Source organism: Dermacentor albipictus, chromosome 1, assembly GCF_038994185.2.
Source record: "Dermacentor albipictus isolate Rhodes 1998 colony chromosome 1, USDA_Dalb.pri_finalv2, whole genome shotgun sequence".
Lineage (NCBI taxonomy): Eukaryota > Metazoa > Arthropoda > Arachnida > Ixodida > Ixodidae > Dermacentor > Dermacentor albipictus.
This window is the reverse complement of record NC_091821.1, coordinates 211,122,026-211,147,073: the sequence shown is the minus strand read 5'-3', so window position 1 is coordinate 211,147,073 and position 25,048 is coordinate 211,122,026. Positions and strand designations below refer to the sequence as shown.

At 50.8% G+C, this 25,048-nt stretch overlaps 1 protein-coding gene across 12 annotated transcripts in view; it reads left to right on the top strand.

Moving 5' to 3' along the window:
* LOC135906620 (oxidative stress-induced growth inhibitor 2-like) overlaps positions 1-25,048 on the top strand; it is a 280,892-nt gene that overhangs the window by 159,413 nt on the left and 96,431 nt on the right. The window contains exon 1 of one of the 12 annotated variants that reach the window (XM_065438089.2): positions 24,340-24,503. The exons of the other annotated variants lie outside the window; for them this stretch is intronic. The gene's annotated coding sequence lies outside the window, so the exon portion shown is untranslated. Of the gene's footprint in view, positions 1-24,339; positions 24,504-25,048 lie in introns of those variants that run through there. 12 annotated transcript variants of the gene reach the window in all.

Below are 25,048 nucleotides of genomic sequence, written 5' to 3'. Positions count from 1 at the left end.
CCAGAATGAATCGCATGTGCGTGGGCGAGGCCGCGGGAGATTCCTGCGGCTACAGTTATAGTATATAGGGTTTCCCACGTAACTTGAGCCAAACATTAAAAATATGTAAATGCCTCGTAACTGGACAGAACCAAGGTAACGTTGTTTGCCGTCGCTTGGAGATACTTGGATTATTTCTTGCATTCCACCTAATTACATAATTAGTCTTGTTAATCAACTTCTCAAATATTATAATGAGATGAAAAGTGTGAAAGCTGTTGAGCAACATGCAAAACTCCCGATACAGCTTTCTGTTGCTCAATACGTGCTACACAAAAGTGTTTTTTCAAGCTTAAAAGAAGCCTGCGAATGCACGAAAAAATGCTGCGCGACTCGCCGCTCGAGGCACTTTTGCGTGTATTCGCGGGCTTGTATCGTGCTTGGAAAAACACTTTTATGTAGCACGTATTGAACAACAGAAAGCGGATCAGATTTTCATGTTGCTCACATTGACACTTTTCATCTAATTATAATATTTGAGAAGTTGATGAATTAATTAGGACTAATCTTGTAATTAGGTGGAATTCAAAAAATAATCTCCAAGCGACGGCAAACAACATTAAATTGGTTCTGTCCAGCCACGTGGTGTCTGCATATTTTGAGCTCTTGGCTCAAGTTACGTCGGACACACGGTATATGGCTCCCTTCAGGGCATGCAATAAACTCTAGTTGCGACTGCGACTATACTCGCGGACAACTTTCTGTGGCTAATACGGGAAAACTACGAATGCGTGGCTGCTGCACATGTGTTACCACGCCAAGTAGTCCGGCAGCATTTGTCAGTGTTTTTGGTTGCTCGGAACAGACGCTGAAACGACCCAGCTTTAACGTGCTACGGTTTCGGGTTTCCTCAGACGCGGAAGGGAAAAGCCGCAAAATAAGTAAACCTTTACACGCAGTGATGTGTTCTGTCTTGTTTAACTGTTGCTACTAAGGTGTGTAAGCTTTCTTTTCGAAAGCCTAAACTAACGTGGATTCAAACGCGGGACTCCTTTCAGAAGCGGTCTCACAATTTTGCGCGCTTTTCCTCCGTAGTTTTCCCTTCATAGCTGCAGGAAGTTGTCAGCTAGTATACAGTTACTGTACATTCTACCAAAAACCTTTGGTAGCATATAGACCAGAACACGCTAGTCTCGCACCCAGACTAACCGAACGCATACTCTCGCACCCGGGTTGCCCGGTCGACCGGCGCTATTTTGTACTGGGCTGCCAAAGTGTGTTCGCCGGCGACCAGTAGACATGGCAAGCGCCAGCTCTAGGGCTCCAAAGTGCGGAAATGTGCCCGTTCACACGGATCCAAAGTAGAAGAAGTCATCTGGGCATCATTGCGTCGTGTTTGGATGCCAAAACAACCAGCGGAAAAGGAGCAGGTTGCTTAGCGCTGTTTGCGAAGAGCACAACACACGTAGGAATCGTGCCGGTGCGGTGTTTTCAGCCTGCGCCGATTTCCATCCGCAACGAAGAATGCCAACCTGCGCCACCGGTGGATAGCTGCAGTGAATAGGAAGAACTACCAACCCAGTGAAAATGCACGAGTGAGTATTCGATCTGTGTATATTTTGGTGCCACGTTCAACTTTGCGCCCTACGAACGTAATACGCAGGTTTGCTCCGAGCACTTTCTGGGCAACAAGCCTACAGAGCAGAATCCCGCGCCGGTGCTTCGCCTTGGCTATAACAAACAGGCAAGCCTTTTCGTGTTTTCATTCAGGCAGAGCTCCCGACGGTTAAGCGGAACAGTTGAGTTTGCGGTTAGCGATACTTGCAGCTGGTGCACGGAATGACCATTAAGCGTGAACGACAAGTTGCAGGCCTTGCTGGTGAGCGTTATTGCTAATGAAAGTAAACCGAAGTCTGCTCGTCACGTAGCATGCGTCCACAAAAACGTAAACGACGACTACTCGTCGCCGAAGGTGTTCTTGCAGCGCACCTACCTTTACGAGCTGGTGTTGCAGGTGTCATTCGTAACGAATTCATTTGAGCCTCCTGAGCTCTAAACTGCGTGCGGGCTGTTATGCGGGGCAAAGCGCAAAATATTTCCGTTCATATGGCGAGGAAAATAAGGTGCTTAATTATTCTTGTATTTTGTAACAAAATTTTGATCGTTCTCACTAGTTTTTTTTTTACTGTGTTCTTTTCTAAGGGAGCGCCAACAATCCGATGGCCTCGCACAAGCGAAACAGGTCTGGTACCAGGTAGCTGCAGTTGGTGGGGCTAATTTCTTGGAATGCAGGTGCGGTTGTTGTCTTGTACCAAAGGGGTCCTGATGATGCAGCTTTAAGAAGGGATGGTAATTTTACGTGCCCTGTCATGGTTTGTGCAACTGTACAACACCTGCATCTGTCATGCTCGCACTGTTATACGGGCTTTGACTGCACATGTAGCTGAACATTATAACTACTGTAGTACCTCATTTTCCAATGAGTGCAGGTTTAGCATCATATGCTGCTTGTTCGAGTGCTGTAGGCTTTTGTTCTGAATGTTGTACTCTTAAGTGGTTGCACGATACAATTGGCCTGGTGTATTTTCTATTTCATTTTGAGAGGACTTTATATCTTCGCAAAAGTGATGGCATGGGAAAGAACTACAGCCCTTCTTACTATAACATCTATTTTGTTTTCAGTGTGCAGGTGGTGAAGGGCAGGCGTCTGCTAACCAGGCAGTCAAACGACCTCGCCAGTTGGTTGCCAAGCGAGGCCAACCCAGTAGAGACCATTACAAACAAGACCAAACTGAAAGTGCAGATGACAGTGTTCTGCGTGCTTTAATAATATATGGCACCAACACAGTGCTGTAAATTCCTTCACAGGTTACGTGCCAAAAAGCTCACAGGTGTTCTAGCATATAGCGCGCGGTTTGTACAAACGTAATAGCGTACCTACCCGATGTATTCGCTTCTGCAGTCTGCACAGCACTCAGTGTGTCCATTGTGGACTTGCACGAGGTCTTGAAGTTTGATTGAATCCAGACAGCGAAAATGACAGGTTAGAAAAAACGTGAAACACGCCTTCCGCCCAGCTAAAAAGCCCAAGTTTCGCTTTCGCGCCGGGTCGCATCTCCCGGCGTGGCAGCCCAGGCCTGCTACTTCGCGGCGCTTGGGATAGATGGGGCGACCGGCGCTCATCAATATGGCGGCGCCCTTTGAATTCACGGTGTTCTGGTGTATAGAGTAACACTAACTGCGACTAGAGTCACTACTGCGACGGAAGAGTTGCGCCATCTGTCACTGTATAAGCGAAATACGGCGCGCGCAGTGTTTCGCTATAACAGTGGCAGACGGCGTCATCATGCATGCTCTGCTAATGCACTGCAGATCTCCGTGCGAAATTTGAGCGCCACTTCAGCCACTGCTTTAGCCGGGGCCATGGAGGAAAGGAAAAACTAAGAGGCCCTGCCCTCTCCGCCCTCTAGGACAAAAGTGTGGAGGAAGTCACGCGGTATTTTTTGGTGTAGCGGCCATGTTGTCGGGGCACAATGGAGGTTTTGTTATGGTGGTACGTGCTCTTACGTGTGCTGCCCCGTAGGATTGCGTACCGTGGCAATGACGTCGTGTGTGCAGGATTGCATTAGTCTCCGTGTTTTGTTCCGTTGTGTTAGCTCGACGGTGCTCTCCCGGCTGTTGTTGTGACCAGGTGTGATCTGAAGAGGTAAAGAGCGTAAAACGAGCGCGCGCATGCAACGCCGTACACCACGTACCACGCCGCGGACGATCTGGGAATCTATTTGCCGTCTTCGATGGATTCGGCTTAAGTGTCACCACAGACTGAAACCGCCATGCTTCGGAGTATGTACGATCAACTCCTTGCAGGTCAGTGACAGCTATGCAGTGTTCCTGCTTTTGACAGCGGACGATGCATTTGTGGCACGTAGAACAACCTTGTGGAAGGATGGGAAAGAAGCGGCTGCTGTGAGTAATTAAGGGACGAACCCTCCTTACCGCAGATATATCTTACATGTGTGCTCGAGGGTCGCAGGGAAGTTAAGGTTGGCGAATGTGGTGCGATAATGAAGAAGGCTTGACAGAACGCACGCCTGCGCGCACATCAAGCGGCTGATGGTCGCACGTAGGCCCAGTCAACGCGCTAGGAACACACATACGCGCTTATTGTTCGGCACCGCGCGGAGGATACCACAGAACTTCGTTTCCGTGAAACTTCACTTACCGTGAGAACAATATACCTCAGACCTCAGTCGCGTAGCGACGTTCTCCTCTGCTAGGCCTCTTCGTCGGCGCGCTGTAGCTCGTCACATCGCGGTGCGCGGTCGCCCAAAACTTGTTCAATAAAGCAAAATGATTCCTATAAAGCCACGATCAACATACTTGTGGGTTCTCATAAACTGCAGATGGGCTAGCCGTATACGTCGTGATGAGGGTAAAGTGTGCTGCCGTTCACCGCCCTGTGCATTCTTGCAGTGCGGTGAGGATGCACAGACTTATTTTCAGGAAAGCCGACAGAAGCGTATGTATATATATGTATATATAGACCGTGGGACCGGCCTGACAGTTCATTATGATCTCCCTTCAAAGCTAGAGCACAATACTCGGAGGGAATCAGTTGGGTAGCGGAATGGTGATGGTATAACACCGCGACGGGATCCGTTGGTCGTATATCACTACGGCGCGCGCACGTGCGCGCAGCCAGGTGTGGTTGCGCTTCGAAAGCGAGAAATGTAAATAGGAGAGGAGACTCTTCCCCGACAAGATGGCGGAGTAACGCCAACTTCCGGGGTTATTGAGCTTCACTGAGCGACGTCAAGGTCTCTCCTTAGTTTTCCTTCCTCCATGGCCGGACCCATGTATGCCTGGCTTTCCCATTTAGGCAATTTTCGGCATGTGCCCTATAGTATTGAATACAGTATGTTTTGTTTTCCGGATTCGTAGCTTCAGAAGTTATTTTTAGTAATTATGACGTCACGCCGTATAGAGCCCGGTTGTGCGCCTGTATAGCATGTGTGTAGCATATAGGGGACTGGATGCAGTTCCTAGAACGGGGATGAGGAGGAGCATTAAGGCACACTATTTTAGCATCGATATATCCACCGTGTTTCGCATTTTTCGCACTCAGCGTCACGGTGGCTCAAGAGCAAAACAGTTTTCAAAAAGAATTCACGCCTGCTTTTCGTGGCTGACATCGCAAGAAGTTCATAAAAATTAGGTTTATAATGCGCGACTTTCTTGTAAAATGTACTATGTTGCCTCATGAATGCGAATTAGATTTTGGATATTGGAGCGTCGCGCTTGTTCTGGCAATGTGCTTGCATGGCGGCGTGTCCCTGCCGGCATGCGCAGTTAGGCTGAAGGGACCTTTAATATCCTGATAACAGAATTGTTTTATAGCTCAGGCTTAGTTACAGAGGCGAAGGGGCAGAAAGCGAATGGCGCCTATTGCACCATTAGTGAGCTCAAAGCACAATGTATTCTAGCGACGCGTGAATTCGCAATAAATCTAGTTGCTCCCAGCTGCTTGGTTTTGCCTAACGCTTTGTCTGCATGGGCGGCATAAGCTTTTGGGTTAAGACAGAAACACAATATGCGAAACGGGGTTCGGGCTCTGCCATTGCTGACCCGTTTCTCATAAGGGTATCCAGACTGGTATATTGTACAGTCCATTTTTCGAAAACTCGATCTTATATATGAGAACTGCCTGACTTAATGAATGCTAAAACGCGTTTTATAGAGTTTTGTCGCCTTGTCGTTCTTGGTATTCAAAGAAATATCTCCCAACCACCCGGAACGGGCAGAATGCCAACCGCGCTTTGGGTCGTTTCACGTGTGCATCCGATCCATATATGCTCATAAATCAAGGAATGTGTGCAGGCGCGAAGCCGATAGCGTCAGAGAACGCGGTTGCTCCCATTCGAGTGAGAGCAGCCATGGGTGAATGGTGCAATGTGCGTTTGCATTTTATCATACAGCACGAAGTTCGAATGATAAAGTGTCTCCTTTATTTAACGTGTATCGGGACACGTTTATGCTAATGAGGCTAATTACACGCGCCAGTGGGAATGCGCCGCCTTCGAAGTGTGACGTCAGGAAAAGCGCGACGTTTACATGTCTTGTTTCGCACAAAACTGACAAATAAATTAATGCCATTTTGAAAGTTGTGTAATATGTTAATTTTATTGCGTTTTAATCTTAAGGTATTGACACGTGTATTTATATTTATCGGGCAACCACGTTTCGCCGCTTAACAACTGTAATCGCACAGCGAGGGACGCGCCTGCATGTATCCGACGTTTCTGGAAAGTTATCGACGATTCTATCCGCGTGTCTGTTGTCGCCGAACCTTGTATTATCAGATTTCATCGCGTGACATGAATGGTGTAGAACTTTGTGGAAGACACGCGGGTCCCATCAGGTAATCTGGAACATTCGACGACTGATCTATAAAAGCCGACGCGCTTGACCCGCTGATCAGTTTTTCCGACGATCGCCGACCGTGTTCGCCGCTATCGTTGTGCTATAAGTGTAGCCTGTTTTTGTGGGCACAGGTTCGCCCAATAAAAGTTAGTTTTCTCGTTCACAATATTGCTACTGTGTTATTGCTTCTTTCTTCACCGTCACTACCACGTGACATCTGGTGGAGGTGCTTTTCGTCCATGTACAGGACGCCCCCGACAAGCCGTGATCCCAGCCCAGACCGCGAACAGAACACCAACGTAATCCCGGACCACCGAGCAAGCCGCCGTCTTCAACAGCTGCCCCCGGAGCACGGACTTCTACCTGAGAAGACCAAGAAGATTGTGGCCAAGGCAACCGCAATGGCAGCCCCAGCGTCCCCCATCGTCCTGCAGCAGCCCAGGGAACCACCGACGTTCCGCGGTTCCACATTTGAGGACCCGGAAACCTGGCTGGAAACGTATGAGAGGGTCGCTACGTTTAACAACTGGGCAAGCGACGACAAGCTACGACATGTCTATTTCGCATTGGAGGACGCCGCCAAGACGTGGTTCGAGAATCGAGAAGCCACCTTGACGACGTGGGACCTCTTCCGAAGCGGCTTCCTGAAAACATTTCAAAGCGTCGTGCGAAAAGAACGAGCCCAAGCTCTACTGGAGACAAGAGCGCAGCTGCCGAATGAGACGATCGCGATTTTCACTGAGGAAATGAGCCGTCTGTTCCGCCACGCCGACCCAGAAATGTCGGAGGAGAAGAAAGTACGTCTACTGATGCGTGGCGTAAAGGAGGAACTTTTCGCCGGTATGGTAAGAAGTCCACCGAAGACCGTCGACGAGTTTCTTCGTGAGGCGACGAGCATCGAGAAGACACTGGAATTGCGGAACCGGCAATTTGACCGACGCACCAAGCCAACAAGCTACTCCGGAATTCAATCACTGGCCACGGACGATTTATGCGAGACCATCAGGGCCATCGTGCGCGAAGAACTGCGCAAGGTCTTGCCATCGTCGCAGCCTCAAGTGGCCTCGATCGCCGACGTCGTGAAAGAAGAGGTGCACCGATCGCTAGGAGTTCCTGAGGTGCAACCACAATTACCGCAGCCCCAGCCAGAAGCGATGACTTACGCCGCCATCGCACGCCGTCAAGCTCCCCCTCCGCGACAACGCCAGGTCCCTGTAACGCCGCAATTCCGTCGTCCACCGCCGCCGCCGCCAGCACGCCCACCCGTCGCCCAGCGCACCTACGCGAGGAAGACGGACATTTGGCGCGCCCCCGACCACCGCCCGCTCTGCTACCACTGCGGCGAAGCCGGGCACGTGTACCGCCGATGCCCATACCGCGACCTGGGATTGCGAGGCTTCGCCGTGAACGCACAGCGCCCGAGGGAAGGTGAACGCCCTCGTGACATCGCCGATTACCTCGCCGCTACTCAGTGGAGCCCTCGACGACCGTCCCGTTCGCCGTCACCAGGCCGCTACCTGTCGCCGCAGCACCGACCATACACCGGCCCAGCCCGGGGCCGCTCTGCGAGCCCATATCCGGAAAACTAAAAGCAGCAACCGATGGAGGTGCGGTTGCTGTTCGTCGAATTGACGAAGATCCTCCGCCGCCGACGAAGACGACGAAGAAACCGTCTCGACGACCTAATGACGACACGCCGCCGTCCCGACGAAGTCAGGAAGCCAAGACAACACCGACGAAAGACGACTTGACGAAGCGACGTTCCAGCTTCAGTTCAACACGACGCAGCCGTGATCCGACGCCACGACCTAACTGCAACGCCAGACAAAGAACCACCGACCTTGACGTGCTTCTCGACGGCCACGCAGTCACTGCCTTAGTCGACACAGGGGCCGATTACTCCGTAATGAGTGGACGCATCGCCGCCCAGTTGAAGAAGGTTAAGACTGCATGGGAGGGCCCCCAAATTCGGACCGCTGGAGGGCACCTTATTACGCCGACTGGAATCTGCACGGCAAGAATTACCATTCATGACCGGACTTACCCTGCCACCTTCGTTATCCTGCAACAGTGTTCACGAGACGTCATTCTCGGCATGGACTTCCTGAACCAACACGGCGCCATCATCGACCTGAAGTCGCAGTCAATAACGCTGTCGGAAGATCAAGCGATACCATCGGAGCGCCCTTGTAGCCACCACGCCTTGAGTGTGCTCGAAGATCAAGTGAGCATCCCGCCTCGCTCCAGCATCGTTATTTCGGTCGGCACCGAAACACCCGCTGACGTAGAAGGCGTCATCGAAGGCGACCAACGTCTACTACTCGACCGTGAAATTTGCGTCGCAAGAGGGATCGCTCGACTGCACGGAGGAAACACGAGAGTGCTGCTGACAAACTTCAGCCAGGAGTTCAAGCACATCAACAAGGGCACGACGATCGCATTCATCGAGGAAATACAGGAAACCAGCGATGCCTTCGTCCTCTCGGATTCTGTTGCATCTACCCCGACGACCGTAGTTCCCGAGCCAGACTTCAACATAAATCCAAGTCTCCCCGTGATTAAGCAGCAACAGCTCAGAAGCCTGCTTCGACGATACAAAGACTGCTTTTCGACGTCATCAAGGATTCGACAAACACCAGTCGCAAAGCATCGCATAATCACCGAAGAGAGCGCTCGACCACTACGCCAGAGCCCTTACCGAGTTTCGACGCGAGAACGCGAAGCTATAAGACAACAAGTCGACGAAATGCTGCGCGACGACATCATCCAGCCGTCGAAAAGCCCGTGGGCGTCTCCAGTTGTTTTAGTGAAGAAAAAGGACGGAACCCTACGTTTCTGCGTCGATTATCGTCGACTGAACAAAATCACGAAGAAAGACGTATACCCCCTCCCACGGATAGACGACGCATTAGATCGGCTCTGCAATGCTAAATACTTCTCATCGATGGACCTCAAGTCTGGCTACTGGCAAATAGAAGTCGACGAAAGGGATCGCGAAAAGACCGCCTTCATCACGCCAGACGGCCTCTATGAATTCAAAGTTATGCCGTTTGGACTGTGCTCGGCGCCTGCAACGTTCCAGCGCGTGATGGACACGGTTTTAGCAGGATTGAAGTGGCAGACCTGTCTTGTTTACTTGGATGACGTCGTCGTCTTCGCCGGAAATTTCGACGATCACCTTAGGCGGCTTGCGACAGTATTAGAGGCCATCAAGTCATCAGGGCTCACCCTGAAGCCGGAAAAGTGTCACTTCGCTTACGATGAGCTTCTATTCCTAGGCCATGTCATCAGCAAATCTGGAGTACGCCCCGACCCGCAGAAGACAGCTGCCATCGCAAAGTTCCCGCAGCCAATCGACAAGAAGGCAGTGCGCAGATTCCTTGGCATGTGTGCCTACTATAGGCGCTTTGTCAATAACTTTTCACGCATCGCTGAGCCGCTGACGCAGCTAACTAAATGCGACGTCGAGTTCAAGTGGGAAACGCCGCAGGCCGAGGCATTTCAAGAACTCAAACGACGCATGCAGTCGCCGCCCGTACTTGCGCACTTCGACGAACACGCCGATACCGAAATCCACACTGACGCCAGTAGCCTAGGCCTCGGCGCCGTCCTGGTCCAGAGAAAAGATGGACATGAACACGTGATAGCTTACGCTAGCCGGTCGTTGTCAAAAGCGGAAGGCAATTATTCTACAACCGAAAAGGAATGCCTCGCCATCGTTTGGGCAACAGCGAAATTTCGCCCTTACCTATATGGCAGGCCATTCAAAGTCGTCAGCGACCATCACGCCTTGTGTTGGCTAGCGAATTTAAAGGATCCCTCAGGACGGCTGGCACGGTGGAGCCTCAGACTACAAGAATACGACATCACCGTAACATACAAGTCCGGACGAAAACACTCAGACGCCGATTGCCTATCCCGCGCCCCCATTGACCCGCCGCCGCAAGATGACGAGGATGACGACGCCTTCCTTGGAATAATAAGCGCGGAAGACTTCGCCGAACAACAACGAGCGGACCCGGAACTTAAAGGCCTCGTCGATTATTTGGAAGGGCACACCGACGTTGTCCCCAGGGCATTTAAGCGCGGATTATCTTCCTTCACGCTTCAAGACAGTATACTCGTGAAGAACTTCTCGCCAGTCCGCGCCAATTACCTTCTTGTTGTCCCGTCAGGACTTCGTCCAGAAGTATTGCATGCCCTACATGACGATCCGACCGCTGGACACCTCGGATTTTCCCGGACACTATCAAGGATACAAGAAAAGTATTATTGGCCGCGCCTGACCGCCGACGTCGCCCGTTATGTCAGAACATGCCGAGACTGTCAGCGACGCAAGACACCGCCGACAAGGCCAGCCGGATTACTACAGCCAATCGAGCCTCCTTGCCGACCATTCCAGCAGATCGGGATGGACTTGCTGGGACCCTTTCGGACGTCAATAACCGGAAATAAGTGGATCGTCGTGGCGACGGACCACCTCACCCGCTTCGCTGAAACAAAAGCACTGCCGAAAGGTAGCGCAGCCGAAGTGGCGAAATTCTTTATCGAAAACATCCTGCTGCGACATGGCGCCCCAGAAGTCCTCATCACCGACCGAGGAACGGCCTTTACAGCGGAGCTCACCCAAGCCATTCTGAAATACAGTCAGACAAGGCACAGGAGGACAACGGCTTACCACCCGCAGACGAATAATCTTACGGAGCGGCTGAATAAGACCCTCGCCGACATGCTAGCGATGTACGTCGACGTCGAACACAAGACCTGGGATGCCGTCCTGCCGTACGTAACATTCGCTTATAACACGGCGGTGCAAGAAACAACACAGATCACGCCGTTCAAGTTGGTTTACGGCAGGAACCCGACGACGACGCTCGACGCCATGCTGCCGCACGTAACGGACGAAGAGAATCTTGACGTCGCTACCTATCTCCAGCGCGCCGAAGAAGCCCGACAGCTCGCCCGCCTGCGAATCAAGAACCAGCAGAGGACCGACAGCCGACACTACAATCTCCGACGACGCTTCGTCGAGTACCAGCCCGGCGACCGTGTTTGGGTATGGACCCCTATACGCCGACGAGGACTGAGCAAGAAGCTTTTGCGTCGCTATTTTGGACCGTACAAGATCATCCGACGTATTGGTGCACTGGACTACGAGGTCGTGCCAGACGGCATTTCGCTGTCACAGCGGCGCCGCTCACGACCTGAAATTGTCCACGTTGTGCGGCTCAAGCCGTACCACCAGCGTTGACGAACTTTGGGACTTTGCGTAACTGACCTTGGACTTTATTTCTTTTCGTTGTTTTGTTACTTATGTTTAATAAGTGTCCCTTTGTGTTTCGCTCTCTTTGTAGCATCGGGACGATGCTTTTTAAGAGGGGGGTATTGACACGTGTATTTATATTTATCGGGCAACCACGTTTCGCCGCTTAACAACTGTAATCGCACAGCGAGGGACGCGCCTGCATGTATCCGACGTTTCTGGAAAGTTATCGACGATTCTATCCGCGTGTCTGTTGTCGCCGAACCTTGTATTATCAGATTTCATCGCGTGACATGAATGGTGTAGAACTTTGTGGAAGACACGCGGGTCCCATCAGGTAATCTGGAACATTCGACGACTGATCTATAAAAGCCGACGCGCTTGACCCGCTGATCAGTTTTTCCGACGATCGCCGACCGTGTTCGCCGCTATCGTTGTGCTATAAGTGTAGCCTGTTTTTGTGGGCACAGGTTCGCCCAATAAAAGTTAGTTTTCTCGTTCACAATATTGCTACTGTGTTATTGCTTCTTTCTTCACCGTCACTACCACGTGACAGTATGTTCAGACTGCGATCGTAACGTTAGCAAAGCGCGCATTTGTCGTAAAGCCCGTATCGCGTGTAGCGTTAAGATCCTTAACAATGCTGGTCGTGCACATTGTTTGCATACGTTACGCTTCTTCAGACCGGCCAATCAAAACGTGAGCTGGGCAGTTGCGTTTCAGTGATTTCAACATGGTGAAACCACCGAAAAACTGTAAGCGAAGGCACCAAAGAAATACGGGCGCCGTTGCCGCTCGAACAACGCACATACGCGTACGCTGTCATGGCTGTTGCTCCCTATGACAGGGGATGCCGGAAGCCGCATCACGGAAAATTTAAAACCGAAACTGCGGCGCTCGTTGGACACGTCGTGACTGTCGTATCTGTATGAAACTTAGAGTAGCGGGTCTTCCAACAAATACGCTTTCATGTGTGACGACTGTTGCGCGCTTAACGCTTCCTACGATTGTAGGCTGACCAATTTAGTTACGCTTTTAGCGTTTGCGCTTGCATTTCTTGCGAAATATCTGCACATTACGTGCGTAGTCTAAACGTACCTTGATGTCCAGCAGGAAAACGTAGCGCTTGAATTTTATTTTCATTTTACGAAAAACTGCGCGCAGTGGCGCTCCAGGTGGCACGTGGCTGATGCATGTGACCGAAACTCCTTGGCATGTACGCCGAGTTTTAAGTGTCTTGTTGGAAAAGCTGTCCGCGCTTAATGCTATGGCTGTATGCACCAACATTGTACGTGCGCTTGATTCACAATGCGGTCGCGCTTAAGTCTTCCGCGGGCGTGCGTTGCCCGTGCCATGAATAGCGCTAATGAGCGAAAGCGTTCCGCATGGTTTCTTCTTCGCTCGTGCTTCCTGGCGCCTATGCGCGTCAAATGCCGCACGCCGTGTGCCGCGTGTGGAATGTGGAGTGTGATGGAACGCCACATTTGCATATGGTGGCTTTATGTGTACCGCAGTAAAAGCTTCACAATTCACGTTCTATCTCTCACGGCACAGTGCTGCGCAGCGGAGCACTCCGTGTGCAGTGTGCAGTATGACGTGGACTGCTTAAAGGGACACTAAAGCAAAACAATATATCAGTTTAGACTGATAAAGCACTGTCTGAGAACTTTGTAGGTGGTCATTTCAAAATAATAGTTTGAATATTAGATGAGCAAATGCAGGTCAAAGTGTCAGTATTTGAATTTCGCGCCGCAACCCCGACGCTAGTATACCTCAGGGTGACGTCAGGGATTCCAAAGTATGTTTTCGTATTTGGGCCGCCTTGGCTCAGTAAAGGTTTCCCAAACGTGACATATTCAATATTTGGTTCCTTTAGAACACAACGCAGTGAGTCTGCACCTCTAAATAAATAAATAGGCCGTGAAAGACGCTTTCAAAATCCATGACGTCACAGCCACCTGGTGCGGGAACTTCAAGGAGGCGTCGCCACCTGTATTTCGCTTTTGCGCTTTTTCTTGCTTACTGAACGTCTTATCGTAGTAAGATTGGTGTTTTTGGTGTTGTAGAAGGGTAATTTAATGACGCAGAAGAAACCATTTTTCTCTTTACTGTCCCTTTAAGCAAAACGTGTACGCGCGATTACTCCTTTGTCGGTATGTACGTATGCTCCTCAGCAAGCGAGAGAAGCTGTTCGCCAAAATGAAACCTTCCGCCACTTACGCATGCCTACGTTTTGAAAACGACGCCGTCTGGATGCCGTGTCTGCCGCGCGGCAAAGACAGCCAAGAATTGAGGCGATGCGCTATCACGGTCGCGCGGCACTTGAATAACGACACACGCGAATGCTTGAATAGCTGGGGACGTACGTAGTCTGAAGCGCTCCACTTCGGCGGTAGTCTCGCCGTGAGGCGCGCGCTGATTGGCTGGTTGAGCAAAATCGGATGACGTAGGGCTCAATCAGCCAATCAGCGCGCGCCGATGGCGAAGGTGTGGCCAAGGCGATAGTATCGCCGAAAGTGATCGTTTCAGAATACGGCCCCTGGGTGCCGTATTCGAGGTCGGCTATTTTGAGGCATACTTACTCTCGGTTTGCGTGACGTAACCTTCAACGTTACCGCCTCAGTGCAGCCCCCATCAACCGACATCCTTTCAATGCACTCAGGAACTATATATGTGACACTAAAATAACGCTTGTGGGAGGACCGTTTCGTCGCATCGATGTTTGTTGGTTTAATTGTCCAGTGAGTGGCGCGCGGAAAGTGATATCTTGGGAAGTTATCGATCGAGAATGCCACCAGTGTGGCCTGGCTGGGCGTTCTATAATCGGAAGCTCACGTGTTGATGCGGGCGAGATAGTTTCGAGGGCCGCGTGGAAGGGCGTTCATACGTCGGAAGGAAGACAGTGGTCCCGACAAATGCGCCGGCTCGGCTTCTCGTCGCGTGCAGCATTCATTGCTACAGGAAGACGCGCACACATGTGTGTAGGGAGTTTTGAGAGTCGTTTGTTCGAATGGTGGAGGAGCATAAGCTCGTGCCCTTCCGCTTTGGTTGTGTGCTCACTTTCAGTAGTGAATTGCTACACTATTCGACAGGCAGGATAACAGGCCATAAACCCATCCCTCTTTCTCTTTTTCCTTTTTTTTTCTCCAGCACAGTTTGGAGCATATGCTGTTGGGTTAAACTTAGCCATGCAGGTAAAGTGCGTCCTCGGCGTGTTCGAAGCAATGCATTCGTTACCACTCGTGCGTGAGGCGCAGCGGAATTTTATTGTTTGTAGCGGCTTCCACCAGCCGTTGCTCGCGAGTGAACTCTGAAGCAGATACTGGGAGACTGGGAGAGAAGTTGCAGGCTTTACATTAGAAGCGTCAACAACGAATATAGGACACGGGGTGGTCTCGTTATCTCAATAATCCGGACAATAGCCTCTGGAAATATCTGACAGTGTGGAGCTTCCAAATGGGCACACTTTCGCTGTGTATAGAAGGAAGCGCTGGTTATAGCCAGCGCGTTATTTGACTCACGTGCATGCACCTTAAAGCAACTTAAAGGTGGTTCGACGCCGGCTATACTCTGTGGTAAGTGTTTTGGACACCTACTATCCAGATAGCGTCCTGTTACTGACGACTTATTTCCAGGTTAGTGGTAGATGCAGATATATGGCGTAATCACCATACCTTGCTGGTGAAGCATCGCACTGACACGGACACGGCGAAGACACACAAGAACACACGACACTCCCTGCTTCTTGTGTGTCTTCGCCGTGTCCGTGTCAGTGGGCTGCTTCACCAGCAAGGTATGATGATTACCCACCGAGTAGCCCAACTTTTCACATTAATGAACTTCACATGGTTTAATATTTGTTTCGTACCGGTTATCAAGCAGATGCTGATGCTAGGTAAGAAGGGGGCAGCGTAGAGCAGTTAATGCCCCAGATACGATAATTGTTCCTTCTCAGGAAACGAAGCTAGGAGGTGTAGACGGTGTGGGAAGCCGAAAATCCGGTTACGCGTGTACCAGGAGAGTCACCGACCGATCGACAGATTGATTGATTGATTGATTGATTGATTGATTGATTGATTGATTGATTGATTGATTGTCACTTAACGGCGTCGTGCGGCGGGGAAAGAGAACGAGAATAGTATACAGACTGGAGACGTAAATGCACCCGTTCTGAAGGGAAGTATAGCAGGGTCACCGAGGGAAAGTCAGTGCATTGCTGACGTGCTACGATTAAAATGGAGTCCGTACTAAACGGCCGTCTATACCTCCTTCACCGATGAGAAATAGTCGACGGAACGCGCGACGTTCGAAATGATCTTTGTCTTGGAATTTGCTGCCGTGGCGGAGCCGCCTGTACTGTTTGCAGCTGCCCGTGTCGAAATTCCGTCTGGGTTGGGGCGGCCTTTCGAGCCTACCGTCGAGGGTCGCTCATGTGCGGTGTGCTTTTATGAAATATGCACTCCGCGTGAAATCAGCGGGAGAAAAGACCGCTAGAAAAAGAAACGAAAAAACTCTCGTGTACGCAGCAGTCTCGGGGCACCGACTTCACATTCTCGATAACCGAGAAATATATGCAAAAAATCGTTGAACGCAGCTGTGGGCGCGCACGTTAACCCGACCATGCAGCGATAGGTTGCCGAAAGAGACCGTGCAGCACATTGTCTGCGTGCTGAGCTCATCCGTACCCCATGAATTTCAGTAAGAACGTCACCGTTTTGTCAAGAGTGCGCCTAGCGTGGGTTAGAACGGGGAACACCTTTCGTAGATGCGATCAAATGCTATGCTCGCGCATCTCAGTCGTATGGAGCTACCTTTCCTCGACATACTTTTTTTTTTCTCGTGCTTTCGCACACAGCCGAGCTAACGCGGTGACGTGGTTTAGACGCGCGTCGCCGATGAACTCTTCCGACGTTAACAGCGTGACGTCAGTGGCCTTCGCCGAAGCTGGACAGTCGTCTTCCTTTGCATAGATTGCGCGCTCATTACGTCCAAGTGGCACCGCGGTGAGAACGCTTTCTTTTATCGGAGTGGCGGCGGAGGTTTCTACGTGTCGTAAACCCCCCGCTAGTTGTCATTCAAGTGGGCCTTTCATCTCCCGTTATTTCACTCGTCGTGCTTTCTCTGGGAGTGAAACGCACGAAGCGTAGGCCGGTGAGGAGGAGGAGGAGTGTCACCTTGAGCTCGCCGGGGAGGAGAAACCCGTTGTCTAGGCTTTTCCACCGTCGCCCATTCATTGTCGCGTCCGGCAGCTTCGTTAAAATACGCAACGTAGGCGACGGATTCGATCGTATGTGGTCGATGGCGCCGTCCTCTCCGCGGAACTTTTCTTTTTTTTCGCTTACGCAGAAATAGCGCATAGCCGACAACTCCCGTGTCGTGCGAGGCTGTCATTATGTCGTAGGCATCGTTAAATATGTTTCCCCTCCTTCCATTTTTTTTCTTTACCTTATTATAGTTGCGCAGTCTCAACAGCACGTGTTGTAGCAACCATGCATCGCTGTCTGAACAACTGACGGCGTGTTTTTCACCCCAGCACGCGTGCATACATGCGCGTTTGTGCAAAGGGATTAAAGGTACCATAGCACGTGTTAGTATCGCACGAAAAAAAAGAAAAAGTGTGAATGCGAAAAAGAAAAGAGACACTGAAAAAAAAAAAGTCTTGTCAGCGTACAAAGGCAACCAGAAAAACGTGCAATTTTTCCCCTGTTGCTTGTGGCTTAATATTTATACAATGACGTTAGAGCGATTAGCCTCTAACTAACGCTGTTCTGGGGGAGACTACTACAAGACTAGAACTACAATTTGCCCCTTTCCAGTACGTGTCGCCGCATCCATGAAGGGTGACATTGCATGAAACAACGCTTTTATGGCCATACGTGCATTCAGTACTGCCTTGTGTTCCTTCTTGTACTAAAAATGAAATGTGGATGGCCATTGGTCACTGGCGATTATTTCAAACGTGCACGGAGATGGGAAAAGACGCAAGGTTACCGCCTTTTAAATTTTCAAGGAAGAAATGGTTCACCCAAAGTGAGTGGTTGAACCATCTCTGCCTGATATGGCATTGCCGTTATTCGACTACAGAACTCACCAAACACCCGCAAGGTTGCATTGCTGATTTTGTGGTCATCAAGCAGCATCTTTGGTCGTTTATTAGTTCTGCAATTAATTTATCCAAGATGTTTGTCTACAGGGGCCATGTTCCGATGAAATGGGCAGCTAGCCCACTAGCCCAACTTGGAAGTTTTCCGGACTGAATGCAAAAGGAATGCCCTGTGCTGCAGGATTTCAATGCATGTTGAGTACGCCTTTTCCTCCTTAAAAAATAAATAAAAACAAACAAACGGCGGCGATGATGGTGATTATGATGGTGATAATAATAATAATAATAATAATAATAATAATAATAATAATGTAATGAAGAAAGGAGGAGAATGGCATACCGATCATCATCAAGAACAGAGGGCACGAGACCGGCGTTCGAAGACCACCATCTTGCTCTCCGCGCTCACTGTTCCGAGCTACTGCCCGTTTGTTGGACTCGCTCAATAAACATCCTTACATTTGGTGGATCGTGCTGGGTACGCACATCGTCGGCACCCTGGAACTCCGATCCCGCACGTTGCACTCGACCATGCAAGCTGACGCAGCCCAACAGCCGCCACCTCTCCCGGCCGCCGTTTGTCCCGGCCCCGTTCGCCAGCGAGACCCCCCGGTATTTTCGGGTACGGAAGACCAGGACGTCGAGGACTGGCTGTCGTCCTACGAAAAAGTTAGTGGACCCAACAAGTGGGATGACGCTACTAAGTTGAGTACCGCGAACTTTTACTTGGCTGGCGTGGCGAAGCTGTGGTATACGAACCACGAATCGGAATTTGAAAACTGGTCTGCTTTCAAGGAGGCAATATCTGCCGTTTTCGGTCGCCCTGCCGTGCGGAAGTTACGCGCCGAGCAACGGCTGCGCACACGGGCACAGGAACCGAATGAAACATTTACCGCCTATATTGAGGACGTACTCGATCTCTGCAGGCGCGCCGATGCCTCAATGAGCGAAAGTGCCAAAATACAGCACATCATGAAGGGCGTCGACGACGATGTCTTTCAGATGCTTCTTGCGAAGTCTCCTGGCACAGTGTCCGAAGTGGTAACTCTGTGCCACAGCTACGACGAGTTGAGAAGGCAGCGGGCTCTCACCCGACGTTCATCTCAGACGTACAATCAACCGCTCGCTGCACTGGACATCATGCCTGCCCAGCCATACCTTATCGCACAAATGAAAGAATTTGTGCGTGAGGAGGTGGCCCGTCAGTTGTCTCTCCTGCCGTTTGCTCAGCGTCAGGAGCTCCCACAACAGCAGCAACTGCAGCGACCAATCCCGTTGGCTCCCGTGCTTCGACACGTCATTCAAGAGCAGATTTCCGAGGCCATGCCGGTGCCCATTCAGCAGCAACCTGTCGCCGCGCCTCTTAGTTACGCTGAGGTAGTAAAGCGGCAGCAGCTTCAACAGCCCTCACCACCCCATGGTGTGTCGTATGCTGCAGCCCCGATTCAGCCGTCCGTGACATGGTCTGCTCCCATCCCTGCAAATCCCTGGCGAACGCGCGACAACCGGCCGATCTGTTTTGCGTGCGGTGGCCCTGGTCATATCGCCCGATTCTGCCGCCGTCGCGCGCCAGGATATTCAGACGCCCGTTCACCGAACTACATAGATCGTCCCCGCTCTCGTTATGAAGATCCGGGTCCCCAACCAAGCACGTCTTCACGTGACTATCCGCAACCCACGTCTCGTCGCTCACCTTCACCCCGTCGCCGCTCCTTGTCGCCCATGCGTCGTCGACCAGCCCCTGAAAATGAGGGAAACTAGCCTCCGCAGTTCGTGAGGCAAGAACTGCGCTGTCGAAATGCTCAAGTCCTCGAACTTTGCCGTCGAATATTGTCGAAGTTTTCGTAGAAGGCATCCGTGCATATGCTCTTGTCGATACCGGTGCTGCCGTTTCTGTTATAGACGCCACACTTTGCCGCAAGCTTCGGAAGGTGACCACGCCTCTTGAGATGATGCCCTTACGTACAGCGAATGGAGACCCTGTTCGGCCTATAGCTGCCTGCACTGCTCGACTTATTATAGCTAAAGAACACTACATTGTCGAGCTTATCGTCCTTTCCTCTTGCTCGCACGACATTATACTTGGCTGGGACTTTCTATCGTATAATCACGCCGTTATTGATTGTGCCAGATCTGAACTTGAGCTCTTCCCCTTGTGTGACGAGTCCTACTACCCCGCTCATCAAGCCGCACACAAAATAGTCGTCACAGAAGACACGGAAATTCCGCCGACAGCAGCTGTTTTGCTCCCCATATTCTGCGACAGCATATGTGATGAAGCTGCATTCTTTGAACCATCATGCCTTCTTCTAAATCGGAAGCCACTTCTTTTGCCTTATTCGACCCTCTCTATTTCGAATGGAACAAGCGCTCTCTGCCTCACAAATCCTCTTCCATATCCCATCAGACTGCTTAAAGGTGAATCCCTTGGATGCGTGCAACCCATTGATGTCGGCCAAATTTTTTCCGTGCAGCAAGATTCAGCTCGACGCGACCTCGACGTCATCAGTGCTCTTACCCCTTCTGATATTCCAGCTGCTGACCTATTCGATTCGTCCATCGCAGACGGACTGTCCCCATTTGAACGCACTGCTCTTCTCCAGCTGCTCTACCAGTTCCGCGACTCCTTCGATGTTGCCCAACGTGCCCTTGGCCGAACTTCTACCATTGTTCACAACATCGACACCGGCTCCAACTCGCCAGTGCGACAACGCCCTTACCGCGTCTCCACCGCGGAACGTCAAGTTATTACCGACCAGGTTGACGATATGCTTAAACGCGACGTTATTCGCCCTTCACAAAGCCCGTGGGCATCCCCTGTGGTTCTCGTTAAAAAAAAGGATGGATCGATTCGCTTCTGCGTGGATTACCGGCGCCTAAACAAGGTCACTCGAAAAGACGTGTACCCTTTACCCAGAATTGACGATGCCCTTGATTGCCTACAAGGTGCCGAGTTTTTTTCGTCGTTAGATTTGCGTTCCGGGTATTGGCAGGTACCTTTAGCAGAGGCCGACCGTTCAAAGACAGCCTTCGTCACGCCTGACGGTCTATATGAATTCAATGTCATGCCCTTCGGCCTCTGCAATGCGCCTGCCACCTTCGAACGCATGATGGACTCGGTTCTGCGGGGTTTGAAGTGGCACATGTGTCTCTGCTATCTCGACGACATTGTTGTCTTTGCGCCAGATTTCGCAACCCATCTAGAACGCCTCAACCATGTCCTGACGTGTCTGAAAACCGCTCAGCTGCAACTAAATCTCAAGAAGTGCCGTTTTGCTGCGCGAAAACTTACAATTCTTGGTCACGTTGTATCAAAGGATGGTGTGCTTCCGGACCCAGCTAAATTACGTGCCGTGACTGACTTCCCCAAACCGACGACTCTAAAGCAGTTACGAAGCTTCATAGGGTTATGTTCCTACTTTCGTCGGTTTGTGCGCAACTTCGCCTCTATAATTGCGCCTTTGACCCAACTACTAAGCAGCGCCTCCAATATCTCGTCATGGTCTTCTGAGTGTGACCAAGCCTTCTCCACCCTTCGCCGTCTCCTGACGTCACCACCTATACTGCGCCACTACGATCCTACGGCCGCAACTGAGGTGCACACAGACGCCAGCGGTGTCGGCCTCGGTGCTGTTCTCGCGCAACGAAAGCCTGGGTTCGCAGAGTATGTCGTCGCATACGCCAGCAGAACGCTCACCAAGGCTGAATCAAACTATAGCGTCACCGAGAAAGAATGCTTGGCAATAGTCTGGGCGCTTGTCAAGTTCCGCCCTTACTTATATGGCCGCACGTTTGATGTAGTTACGGACCATCATGCATTATGTTGGTTGTCTTCGTTGAAGGATCCGTCAGGTCGCCTTGCCCGCTGGGCTCTTCGACTTCAAGAGTTTGACATCCGCGTTATATATCGTTCCGGACGCAAGCATGCCGATGCTGATGCACTGTCGCGGTCACCACTATCCACCGAAACTGCGTCCATATCCACTATAGACCTTCCATTGTCAGCTCTTGACGTCGCCACCGTCTCCTCTGCACAGCGCCACGATCCCTGGATCGCTTCGCTTCTTGACATTTTATCCGGGGCACCCACTCTTTCGACCACTCGAACTCTGCGACGCCAAGCTTCGCACTTCAGCATCCGTGATGGCCTCTTGTACCGGCGCAACTACTCGCCAGATGGTAGGAAGTGGCTCCTAGTTATCCCTCGAACGCTTCGCTCTACAATCTGCGCTTCCTTTCACTCCGACCCGCAGTGTGCTCACGGTGGTGTCTTCAAGACCTATGAACGCTTACGGAAAAGGTACTACTGGCGCGGAATGTTTCGCTTTGTCCGCAAGTTCATTCGCGGCTGCCACGAGTGTCAGCGACGAAAAAAACCACCGCATCCTGCCGCAGGTTCATTGCAGCCCCTTCCATGCCCAGAACGCCCATTCGACCGCGTTGGAATTGACCTTTATGGACCTTTACCTTTGACCACGGCCGGAAACCGATGGGCTATCATTGCTGTCGACCACCTTACACGATACGCCGAAACCGCTGCTCTTCCCACGGCGACAGCACAGGACGTCGCCTCTTTCATCCTGAGGCGTTTTGTGCTTCGGCATGGTCCTCCTCGCGAACTCCTCAGTGACCGTGGCCGCGTATTTCTCTCCGATGCAATTCAAGCACTTCTCCACCAGTGCAAAATTGTACATCGGACGTCTACTGCCTACCACCCTCAGACGAACGGTCTCACTGAGCGGTTTAATCGGACTCTGGGCGACATGCTTGCGACACATGTTGCATCTGATCAATCAAACTGGGACCTGGTTCTCCCATTTGCGACATACGCGTATAACACCGCTACGCAAGTCACAACCGGGTTTTCCCCCTTCTTCCTTTTGTACGGTCGCCAGCCGACGCACACTATCGACACGTTGCTGCCATACGCACCAGATACCTCAGAGTGCACGCCCGTGTCAGCAGCGGCCCGTTACGCTGAAGATTGCCGACAACTAGCCAAGCGCTTTACTACAGCCGACCAACAACGCCAGAAAAACGCCCGCGATGATGATCACTCTCCGGCCGCAACATTCGCTCCTGGAGCACTTGTGTGGCTGCTTGTACCACCCTGCGCCCCTGGCTTGTCGTCCAAACTGCTCCCAAATTATCATGGTCCCTACCGCATCGTCGAGCGTACTTCCCCTGTAAACTATGTCATTGAGCCTCTTACGCTGCAAGGCGACCGTCGTCGACGTGGACGTGATGTTGTTCACGTAAACCGCCTCAAGCCGTACTTCGACCCTCTTGTACCCACCTGTTAGATCGCCAGGATGGCTCCACCTTTCTCGACGGGGGCAATTGTAATGAAGAAAGGAGGAGAATGGCATACCGATCATCATCAAGAACAGAGGGCACGAGACCGGCGTTCGAAGACCACCATCTTGCTCTCCGCGCTCACTGTTCCGAGCTACCGCCCGTTTGTTGGACTCGCTCAATAAACATCCTTACAATAATAATAATAATAATAATAATAATAATAATAATAATAATAATAATAATAATAATAAAGGAGCGGTATCCACTGCGACGATACCTCGAATTTCGTCAGGCTGTATACTGGGTGCTTTTCTTTAGCGGCAACAAACATTTAAAAAATTGCCCGCGGCAGATAGCGCAATTCTAACAATTGACCTAAATTACCAGATGGCGGGGCCATTACTTCTACCAGAAATCAAAGTGCTTAATTGAATAACTAACATAATTACGCTAATTAACGCTTTTATTTCTTGCTTTACAGTACATATTTCAATCGACGAGTCGTAGTTAGTAAGTATGCAAGGCATATATATGACTTATAACAAATCCTTAGGACTACACCATTTTCAAGATTTTCAAAAGTGTCCGACGAAATGCATTGACGTGCCAGTTACTTTTGGGCTTCAATGCATAAAACAGCGTTTTCTTTAAAGAAAGCAAATGGAACAACAGCGAATCTTTACCGCAAGTTTGGCGGTGCGTATCTCGAAACCGCTGCCATCCTCAGAACTCGTTCCACGTCGATATGCCTTGCATACTCACTATAGTGAGTAGTGTTGTAGCTACAATTTTTCTAGATTGAATTATGTGCCGTAATGTAGTTAATTAAAAATAATTAGCGTAAATATGTTAATCATCCAATTAAGTTTTTTATTTCTCGTGAAGTAGTGGTCGCCTCACCGAGTAATCTATATCAAGGAAGCTATCTGCCATAGGCAGTTTTGAAGATCATTGGTGCTGTTAAAAGAAGGCTTATACACTCTGGGCGGCACACCGATCGATATAGGCGTTTTCATCCGTTGAAAGCATTCGATGCAAGTGCGACGCAGGATCCGCGACAGCTTAGGTGAGCCGGTTCGATAGCGTGAACAGCGCCAAGGGAGAAAGAGATGAAGGTCGCAGTGCAAATTATAGGCACACGCAGGATCTATATAGCGGAGACCTTGCATGGGACGCCTGCATTTGTTCACCACACGGGGGCTTGTTACCGGCTTCGCGTGCTTGTGCACTTCGGTTACGCGGAGGACGCCGTTATTTCGCCAGGTGGCGACATATACACGCCGACGCACATGCGGCGGTATACGTACAGAGGCATGTCTGAGCCTGCTTGCGCGTGCGTGCTTTTGTTTTCGCACTGTGAGTCAAAGCTGCGTGAACGGGAACGCGCACTCCACCACCGACGACGCCTCTGATCGCCTGCACCCGGAAAGCCAGCCGCAGGTAAATATGGCTTTTCGGCCGAAACTGATTTCGATCAAAGTTACACAATTTGTGGCTTAGCTCGTCCCTGAAGAATAATCGTTATCTTAATTGCATTTCTTGTCTTCAACGTCCTGCGATCGCTGCTTTCCTGTCAAGGACGCGCTCTGTCACGCTGATAAGAGCATGCTGAAAGTACCGGGTGCGCAGCGTTACCGAAATTAAATGCACGCAGGATAGACGGCGATTATTGTAGGGACAAGGTAATACAGCTTTAAAGCTTTTTTTTTTTTTCTTCGCCAACTCCATAGCACAGCCAGAGCGCTCTCAAACGACCACCCGAATATGCCATTTGACACGTGGTACGAGCCCGTACGACGCGGCGTACTTCTGATAACAGCATACGCGCGATACGTGTACTGATGGAGGATATGCGACTGGAAGATGGCTGCTCAGACTTTTGGAAACTTACTCAAACCTGTTAGAAGCTTTTTAGAGACAGTTGTATACGTCGAATCGCACGCCGAGTCGTACAATGTCTTCTGCTTCTGTTTCGAGTTTTGTGT